Source organism: Trichosurus vulpecula, chromosome 1 (genome assembly GCF_011100635.1).
Source record: "Trichosurus vulpecula isolate mTriVul1 chromosome 1, mTriVul1.pri, whole genome shotgun sequence".
Classification (NCBI taxonomy): Eukaryota; Metazoa; Chordata; class Mammalia; order Diprotodontia; family Phalangeridae; genus Trichosurus; species Trichosurus vulpecula.
In genome coordinates, this window is record NC_050573.1 from 166312967 (window position 1) to 166323110 (window position 10144).

At 37.9% G+C, this 10144-nt stretch overlaps 1 pseudogene; it reads left to right on the forward strand.

Moving 5' to 3' along the window:
• The first annotated feature begins 6316 nt into the window (after positions 1 to 6316).
• LOC118835239 lies at positions 6317 to 8554 on the forward strand (annotated as a pseudogene).
• The last annotated feature ends 1590 nt before the right edge of the window (positions 8555 to 10144 follow it).

Consider the following 10144-nt stretch of genomic DNA (forward strand, 5'->3'; position numbering starts at 1 on the left):
CTTGTCTCCTCAACTAGATGGGAAGCTTTTTGGGGGCAGAGTCCATGTATTTCATTTCTCTAATTCTCTACAGGGCCTAGTGTAGTCCTAAGTAATACATTGTAGATGATAGAAAAATACTTGATTGATCACTGGTCAACTCCACATTCCCCAAATCTCAGTTCAGGTTCCATCCAATAAAGCCTTGAAAGAAAGATGAAGGAAACACAACTTGAACCATTTCTCTATCATGGGACACCATCACGAAGGAAGCCAACCTGTAAAACTCACCAGAAAATGATCAACACAAGATGTTCATTCTTCATTCTATTATAAAAACATGAGAAATTTCCACTGTTCAATGTTTTGGGCAATTGACAAATTGTCCAAAGGTTAACTACCCCATACTGCCCTACAAACATACACATAATTCTTCACAGTCAACTGGAGGGAGACATGACATCTGGGAGTATTGTCTTAGAGATTGAATTGTCTTTTTGTGTGTGTCTAGCTTTGTTCCTGTGTTTTCTTTTCTATGTTTTTATTATCTTAAAGTTGAACTAGCTCTCATAGATCATAAGGTTTTTTTTTAGTTTATGTAAAAATGTATTTGACCAAAAGCTAGAAAAAGGTAATACTATTACGCATGATACATTCGGTAAAGATCTAAGTGAAAAGCACTGGTTTCATTCAGCTTCTTATCTCCTAGTGTGTTTCTGTGTAGTGTGATGCTTAATAAATAGGAATGAGGCCTGAGATTATATGCTAAAAGCAGTGTAATTTTGAATCACAACTGCAAACTTGAGTCTCCATATCCATTCCACACTGCTGTGGAATAAGGAATGTTTTAGCACTGAGCTGTGTACAAGGAAACCGTTTAGCAACAACAAATAGGCATTGTCTATTTGATTCTCCAAATCCAGTTAAATCAGGAGGTTTTTGATCTTTATTAAGTTGATTCCCAAAATAGGGATTAAAATCCCTCTGAAATAGAACGATCTTCCATTGGCCATACTATGGCAGTCTAAAATAAAATGAAGACAATTTGAATTTTACTTCTCTTTTAGTGACAGTGAGGCTCTTTTAGCCTTGTACTTCTAGCCAATAGATTCATGGGCACTGAAAGTGGCACAGAAAAGGGCTGGAATCAATGACAGGAAACACTACCATGCTACAGCCATCGGAGAGGCAGGCTGCCATAGATCATAAGGTTTTAAGGGTGAAAAAAGAAAACAAAACCTTAGGTATTATCTAGTTCAACTTCCTTATTTAATTTATTTAATTATTTATTTTGTTTAATTTGCCCAAGGCTATAGAGAGTCTAGTAAGGGGAAGAGTTGGGGCTAGATATCATTTCCTGACTCTTACCCCAGACTTCTTTCCACCCTCCAATGTGCCTCTCTACCTTCTTCTGATTTATCTTCTTAAGGTCATTTTTAGAGACACAGCCTACATTCCTGGCAACACAACCTAGTCAGCTTTCTCTTAGAATAAAAAGCAGTGTGCCCTCCATGTTATTTTATGAGTCTAGTAGCCTATTTCCTCGGGCCCTGCTTTAGAGAAACCACCTCTACTTTTCCCCAAAGAATCAATACAATGCAGGGCTTTATTTTGGTGACTGTGGGAGAAGGATCAGATGAGGATGAGTAATTCCAGGTCAAATCCTCCCCCGTGGCTCTATTCCTTTCAAGTTATTTAGGTTTCCAATTAGAGATATCTATAGGTTCCTAAGAGTCTAGAGATGAAAGGGACCCTTGAGATCATTTAGTAAAGATCTACTTTATTTTTTAAATGACTAGACTCGGACCCAACAAGGTGAAATGACTTTACTCATGGAAGATTCAAGGTCACTTAAGGCATAAGTGACAGAGTCAGGATTCGAACCCAGGATTCTCACTCCAAATGCAATGCTTTTACCACTACTACGTACATGTCCATGTCCTCTGTTTCAACCTGACTACAAACTCCAGACTCCCAAGGTTCAGAAAAGGTGTGCCAATGCACAAACACTCTGGAAGGCGGAAGCTGATGGGTACCACCCTCCTTTATCTCCCCAAGGCTCTCAGGGAACATGGGTGACTGCAGAAACCTTCAGGCTTTTTGAGACAATTGTATCCCTACCCATGTGACCCTGAGAACATTCTTCCCCAAGGACCGTTGAACCACCTTTTATTTGAGAGACGTGCTTTTTTAAAGTCACTTTCCACTTTAGTGGCCTCAGAAATGACCATGAAAGGAACTGCCACCATGTCACCTTTCCCCTCTCCCCTAGCAGCTTCTGAGAAGGATACACAGGGATATAAACCATGCCAGCCCTGTTTTAGGTTGAGCTGCCTTATTTGGTCAAAGGAAGAGGTTAGCTCCTACTCACCCACCTAGGCCTGATGTTAAGTTTCAGTACAAAAGTTTGTGCACACCTACACCCAGCCCACAAGTTGGCATGCCCCCAGGATAAATAAAGCATGCATTTTTCACATTAATCATACATATAAAAACACATAACCTCTCTATGTATTGTGCTTTCTGGGCCCAATTCACCCCCTGCTTAATTTTATATTGTTCTTGCAGTCCTGATGTGCCCCAGGGTACAATTGTCATTGATTCATTCACTTATAAAGGCCTCTGATCTGTTCTTATTTGTTGAGTTCCCTGAGAACCGTAGTAGTGACTCAAGTCTTCAACCATAGTGCAGTGAGAGGTCAGGGGTGTTTTTGTACCAGGCACAATGACTTGTAACTTGGTATTGCCTTTAACACATGCCTTTGGGGTTGATTCGCTCACTGTCACATTCTGTGAGAAGAAAAATTGCTACCATAATGTCTAGCCTAAACCCTGTAGCTAACCCCTCTAATCAACTAAAGTTCCATTATAATTAGATCCATTTTATACCCACTTTAAAAGTCACACACTTTGAAAGAAGTGAAGTTTGGGTGTGAGAAATGGCAAATGGACTTCAAAACCACCATTGTGCAACTGCAGGTTTCTGTGCAGCTTAAATTAGGTTTGAAAAGACAAATAGCTCACCGAGAATAACTTGGTATAAATGCTGAAAATTGGAGGCAATTCTGATGTACTACAGCACGCCCACGCCCTTCCTTGACTGGGAGTTTAGAGGGCCTGGATTCTAATCCCAGCTTTCCAAGGGTAGGCTGATAGATGTTTACCATTTGGCTCTTAGGGGGAATATATATATATATATATATATATTTACATATGTGTGTACATACATATATGTATGTGTGCATACATTATATATGGCAAGATGCATTTTTAAGTTTAATCTGCATTATCAATATTTTCTTCGTCACTTTCTTAAGTCTAATTAATCAACAAAACAATAAATCAAGCTCTGATTTGTAGCATTTCTGAGGTATAAATGCTCACACTGAAAATTTAAGAGCCAGTTTGGCTCCAGCATACCCTTGAAGCTTTCCCATTAATTCATGCTCTTGACACAGGACAGACATCCTTTTCCAATCATACTTTTCAATCAATCAATAAACATTTGTTAAGCACCTACTATGTTCAAGGCACCGTGCTAAGTGCTAGGGGTGATATTTATATGCCATTCTTTGCTTTTAACTCATTATTTGTAATATGCTTATTTTTTATAATATAGCCTATTTACATCAATCATATCCCTTTTTGTTGTATTTCTGGTGGCTTGTAATTTTGATTAGCTGGAGATCATGCAAGTCCAAATTCTCAGTCATATAGAATATTGATTTTGTAAAATGGGGTTTTACTTCAGGAAGAGACTTGGGGAAAATTTAAAGCACTATATAAGAAAAGGAACTCTATGTATAAAAATATTTACAGCAGTTCTACAAGTGGTGATAAAGAACTGGGCATTGAAGGAATGTCTGTGGGGAACGGCTGAACAAGTTGTATATGATTGTGATGGAATATTATTGCATTGTAAGAATGACAAGCAGGATGGTTTCAGAAAAACCCTGAGACTTATATGAACTGATACAAAGTGAAATGAGCAGAACCAGGAGAATATTGTACACAGTAGCAACAATATTGTAATGATGATCAACTGTGAAAGATTTAGCTACTCTGATCAAGGCAATGATCCAAGACAATCCCAAAGGACCTATGGTGAAAAATCTAGAGAGAGAACTAATAAACTCCAAGTGTAGGTTGAAGCATTCTTTTTTCACTTTCTTTACGTTTCTTGCTTTTTATTTTTGCAACATGTATAATATGGATATGTTGCATGACTTCACATATATAACTTCTATCACCTTGCTTGCCTTTTCAATGAGTAGGGGCAAGAGGGAGAGGGAGAATTTGGAACTCAACATTTTTTTAAAAAGAATGTTAAAAATAAATAAAAAAGAAAAAAAGAAAGCACTGTGAATTTCATAAATACAATCCAACTGCCTCTCTTCCTCCTCTTTTGAATTGACTATTCATCAGCAGTGCTTGTCCAAGGTATATTTACTGATAGATTCACCCCACTGCATATCATAATATGGGTACCGGATACTACACATCTACTTGTTTTTTCCTATATACATAATTAGGCTGAACTCTTTTGAACAATTGTGGATTTTAGTTCTTCCTCTTTTTTTCCTGCTACCAGCTCCTTGATAACTGTATGTTTGGTGTGTCTTTCCTGAAAGACATTGAGCTATTTGTAAATATTGTAATTGTCTATTGGTTTAATTAAACTTCCAGATTTAAGTGCAAAGCATTCAATCTCTATTTTTCCTTGGCATATAGGAAGAATTGTACACTTGAATAAACTGTTTAATGTTTATTTTTTTACCCAGGAGAGCCATATTGATATCTTTCATGAAAAGCAAATGATTGTGGAATGGAAGACACATTTAGTTGCTACTCATTCTTTCTTCCCATTAGATTGTAAGCTCATTGAAGGCAAGGATGGTCTTTTGCCTTTTTTTTCCCCCAGTGCTTAGCAAGGTGCCCAGTATGTAGTAGGCATTTAATAAATGTTCATTGAATAGAATTCTTTTTAAGATAATGGATTTCAAGGTAGGAAGGATTTTAATGGGCTTAGGTTGGCTACTTGAAAAAGGCCACATTTTTAGATTGATTATTTTTGACATTATTGTGTTGATGGCATATTTTAAATAGAGAACGGTTTTCTATGCAGGCATCAAATGCTCAACTATTCTCAATATACTTGGTTTTCTTTTGTACATTTGCAATACATAGCCCAGCTATAAGTGAGGTCCTGACTCAAAGGCTTCTCAATAATCAACAAAGACAGTATACATCATGGTGCTTTCTGGTGACTTGTTGAATGCATCACCAAATCAATACTAAATTGATCTTTACACCCATGGCATAATCCTTTCACTCCTCAGCCTAGATATTATTTTCTTATAAGTATTTGTAAATTTTTTGTGGCACAAGTTATGAAAATATAAAGTATGTAAATTTTTAATTGGCCTTTATTTGGGGGGAATCACTGGTCGTCTCATCTTTCGGTAGTAGATACATAATGTATTCTGTTGGGAAAGGTGGGATCAGGCTTGCAGTTGGAATGGTTAGGTGATACAGTGGATAAAGCACCAGACCCAGAATCAGGAAAACTTTCAAACCTGGCCTCAGACACTTACTAGCTGTGTGACCCTTGGCAAGTCTCTTAACCTTTGTCTGCCCCTGTTTCCTCAACTGTAAAATAGAGATAACAATAATACCTACCTACTAGGGTTGTTGTGTGGATCAAATGAGATAATAGTTGTGAAGCACTTAGCCTACCGCCTGGCATGTAGTTAGTGCTATATAAATATTAGCTATTGTATCTCAGAGGAAGCTGGTAAAGGGCTTTGCTAATAGTTCATGCATCACTTCTAAACCTGTGATTTCATTGATGAAGGGAACTTTCCAGTATGGAAACTCCCTTTATCAATGCAAAATTGGCAACTCTTGAGCAATTTATAGTTTTAGGGAATTGTCTGGGGTATTGAAAGTTTGAATGACTTCCTCAAGGTCACGTGACCCATAAATATTAGAGGCAAGATTTAAATCCACATCTTCCTGATGATAAGTTTGGGCATGTAGCTATTTTATCATTCTGCAGCACTATATGGAATTTTATGAATGAAATAAATCGAAGTCAGAGTTCAACTTTACTTTTAAAAGTTATTCTGGCCACACATGCATAACAGAAGTGCCAATTTTACATGGCACTGGTACTTTTTGCAAAGTAGTTTCTCATGTTCTTTAATAGGTAGTCTGGTCTTTCTTTAGGCAATCTCAACTTTCTTTAACAGTGCTACTTAAGGTCAGTTAATTGGGGAAATCACTAGGTATAATTGTTACTTATAATCCTTTCCATTTGTCCAACCAGAAGGTTGAAATGTACCAAGGTGTGAAAGAACAGGTGAATCTTCACTCCTACAGGCCAACCAAGAGGAGAAGGGAAAAGTGTTGAATGCCCCATACTAACTCTTCCAGAGAAAGAATTGGAAGAAATATATGTTTTGGAGTGAAGGTGAGGAATAAAAGGTCATGGTTGGAAACATATGACCATGGAGAGCCATGCCGAGTGTCCTTCTTTTTGCTTATATTTATACCTGCAACTCTTAGCACAATGCCTGGCACATCGTAATTGCTTAATAAAGGCTCGTTGCCTTGCCTATGACATTTCAATTTAAAAGAAAAAGTATTAAGCACCTTCTCTGCAGAAGGTACTGTGTTAGGCTTTGAGGGTACAAAAATTAAATAAGACACTGTTCATATCTCTGGGGACTCGCCAATCAAGCAGGAAAGAAGAATGTGGTAAATGTTGAGGAGAGGTGGGGGAGGAAGAGAGGGAAAGAGGAAGGGAGGGGGGAGATAGAGGAAGAGAGAGAGGGAGACAGGGAGAGAGAGAGCACACTTTCAGCTGAGGAGATACAATATGATTCAACACAACAAAAATAGATAGTACTGTGAGTAGTTTCTGTGCTCAGTTCTCAGGGTGATACAAAGTTTAGATAAAACCTAGTTGCTGCCCTCAACCAACTTATGGTCTAAGGGTTAAGGCAGACCCCCTTAGTTAGTATTTCAACATATCTGTGATCTCAATGATATTTCCTCCATCATTGAAAGCCACTTCAGAATAATGCCTTCTCATCTTGTCTGATGTTTGTCCATGTTCAACTGATCCTTCACATAGTACCTACCAAAGCTGTTGGGTTCCAGTAATCTTGGCCACCTCCTTTCCTGTTTATATGTTTTGTTGATGACATTCCTTATATCACTTCTTGTGTACAAGGTCACCTTTAGAAAGATGCTGCAACTTATTTGAATCTATCACATCTATGTTCTTTTGACCATTTCTTATTTTGATTCTTTGGAAATTGTGGCATTCTAAGATTTATAATCATATAACATTTCTAGAAGAACATTTGTGTTAAAAATAGGGGTCTTCAGGGCAGCAGTTGGAAGAGGAGGAAGAAGAGGAAGAGAAGAGGAGGAAAAAAGAAGAGGAAGAAGGAAAAAGAAATGAAGGAAAGAGGGAAGGAAAGAAGAAAGGAATGAAGGAAAGAAAGGAAGAAAGAAGGAAGAAAGGAAGAAAGGAAGGAAGGAAGGAAAGAAGGAAGGAAAGAAAGAAGGAAGGAAAGAAGTAAAGAAGGGAGGGAGGAAGGAAGGAAGGGAGGGAGGGAGGGAGGTACGGAGGGTGGGAGGGAGGAAGGAAGGAAAAAGGGAGGGAGGAAGGAAGGAAGAAGGGAAGAAGGAAGGAAGACCAGTCCAAGCTCTGACCTCTAGCGTGCCACCTTTGCTACCCTGGCCCTGGTGTCTGTGGAAGTGTTGGATGGGCCTTTCAACCTGGCTCATCAACAGAGCAGAAAATTAGACTGGTTATTAGCAGCAGATAAATACAGAAGACGCGATTTTGTGTTACACACACACACACAAGCAGCTGCATATCTTTTGAAGTTATGGAGTTGACACAATCTACAGCCACATGAAGTAATTACTGCTTATCCAGGAGAGGTAGAAAAGGGCAAAGTGGAAGGAAAGGTGAAAAGCCCAGCAGAAGCTTGATGGAACCTGTCCTGAGCTAACATCCTGCAAACCATCTACAGAAGGTGGATTCAATGGCCAAAGTGCACCTATGTCAAGAAGGCCTGGATAGCCATGCCAGGGGTCTTTGACAGGGACTCAGACTATCTGCTTTTTCTCCTTCAGAAAAGGAAAGACCCAAATAGAACCATGTGCCATAGCAAAGCCCCCAAAAGACAACATAATATTAAAAGAGCAGACAAACAAGATTTCTGACCTGAAGCAACATGTAGTTTCTAGTCGCTGACAATGAAAGTCTGAGGACAAAAAATAAGCAACTAGAAGCTGAAAAGGCCAGACTCCAAAAAGCTCCCTTAAGAAAGGAATTAGATGTAGAGGCTGACGTGGTAGAAAAATCTGAATTATGGAGAGTGCTGCCACATTCAGAGACCGCTGCAACCTCCTCAATCAGGCAGAAGTTTTCAGCAAATAGAATGAAAGCCAAGGACATTCCAATTCTCATTCTTCCTCGCTTGGACTTTGCCCTCTAGAACTTCCTTTTCTGAAACTCTCTGAGAATATTTTGAAAAGATTTATGAATAGTTAAATAAAATTTATGTGGGGTTAAGATGCTGGTAAAGGAGAGGAAATCATACAATTAACATAGTAAAAAGGGAAAACTAAGAAGCTAGAGACTGTCTAGGTAGAACATCATCAAACAACACTGTAGGAGAAGAGATATGGCCGTAAGTTAGAGAACAATCTTTTCAGTCATCTCCTACTCTTCATGACCCCATTTGGGGTTTTCTTGGCAAAGATACTGGAGTGTTTTGCCATTTCCTTCTCTAACTCATTTTGCAGATGAGGAAACTAAGGCAAACAGGGTTAAGTCATTTGCTTGGGTCACACAGCTAGTAAATATCTGAGGCCATATTTGAACTCAAGAAGATAATTCTTCTTGGCTCCAGGTCCAGGATTCTATCCCCTGTGGTACCTAGTTGCCCCAGAGAACAGTCTTAGCACTTGACAAATGTTACTTATGGGAGATTTTTTCCCCTCTGGACTCAAAACTAAATGTCTTTTTCAAGCAGCACTCATTTTTCTTTTCTTAACTTCAGGGTTACTTATATTTAATAATTATTTTCAATATTTTATTATAATATTTATACTATAAATATAAAAATATATTATAAATATGAAATTAATATTTACTAAGTAATCTATAATTCCATAAAGGATAATGCAAAATCTAAATAATTCAGCACGCTGAAGGTGCCCCTATATCAGAAAGATGCTTTTTACCATGCATAACTGCATATATTTTCTTATGCGCAATTTATTTTTTCAAATAAGACACGTCAGTTACATGCCTTCCTCGATAATCCTACATGTGCCACACTTTGCTCTATTCTTCATATGATGATAATATTGAGATTAAAGGAAAAATATGTTTACATTTTTACTTTTTGAAGAAAGAGAATAAATTATTCTGCTTTTTGCAGAATTAATTATAAGTTGACATAATCAGAGTGTATCCTAAGTTTTAATTTTATGGTACTGTATTTAAATGTTATGCATTTAAAATTCTCAAGGAATCATCCCTTTGTTTTTAATGATGTATGAATGGAAGTAATGATAGTTTGGCAGTCGCTGATTGCAAGAAATCAATAAAATTATTGGGTTTTTAATATGAGTCTTTGCATCACTAAGCAGGTTGAGATCATTACAAACACTACAAAATTTCCCAAATGCAATTCAACCTCAACTCTTCTTCCCATGTAATTATGGGCCCAATTCATTGTCCTTCTTCAATCCCCAGCCCCATTATGCATTGGAATGTTCTAACTCATTGGACTAGCCTTACAATTTCATAGTTTGGAAAATAGGAATTTTCCATTCATGTTGATTTTAATTAAGATCGCTAGGTTGATCTCTTTTGAATAATCTTGGATTTCACTGAGGAGCCCCTGTGATATTATGAGGCTTTATGAAATCAGCACAGCATCATCTGCGAGGAGCATTTGGAGGCCCCCACTATACTTTCTTCCATATGTATGGGCTTTGTACAAGACATCCTTATGAGCATATATCTTTCTCATTTGATGCTAATATTCGATTATTGAACAGTTTACCTTGTTTATGTTTTTCAAAGAGCCTTGTAAGATCTCAAAACAATGCCTGGGAGAGCGTGAGAGAC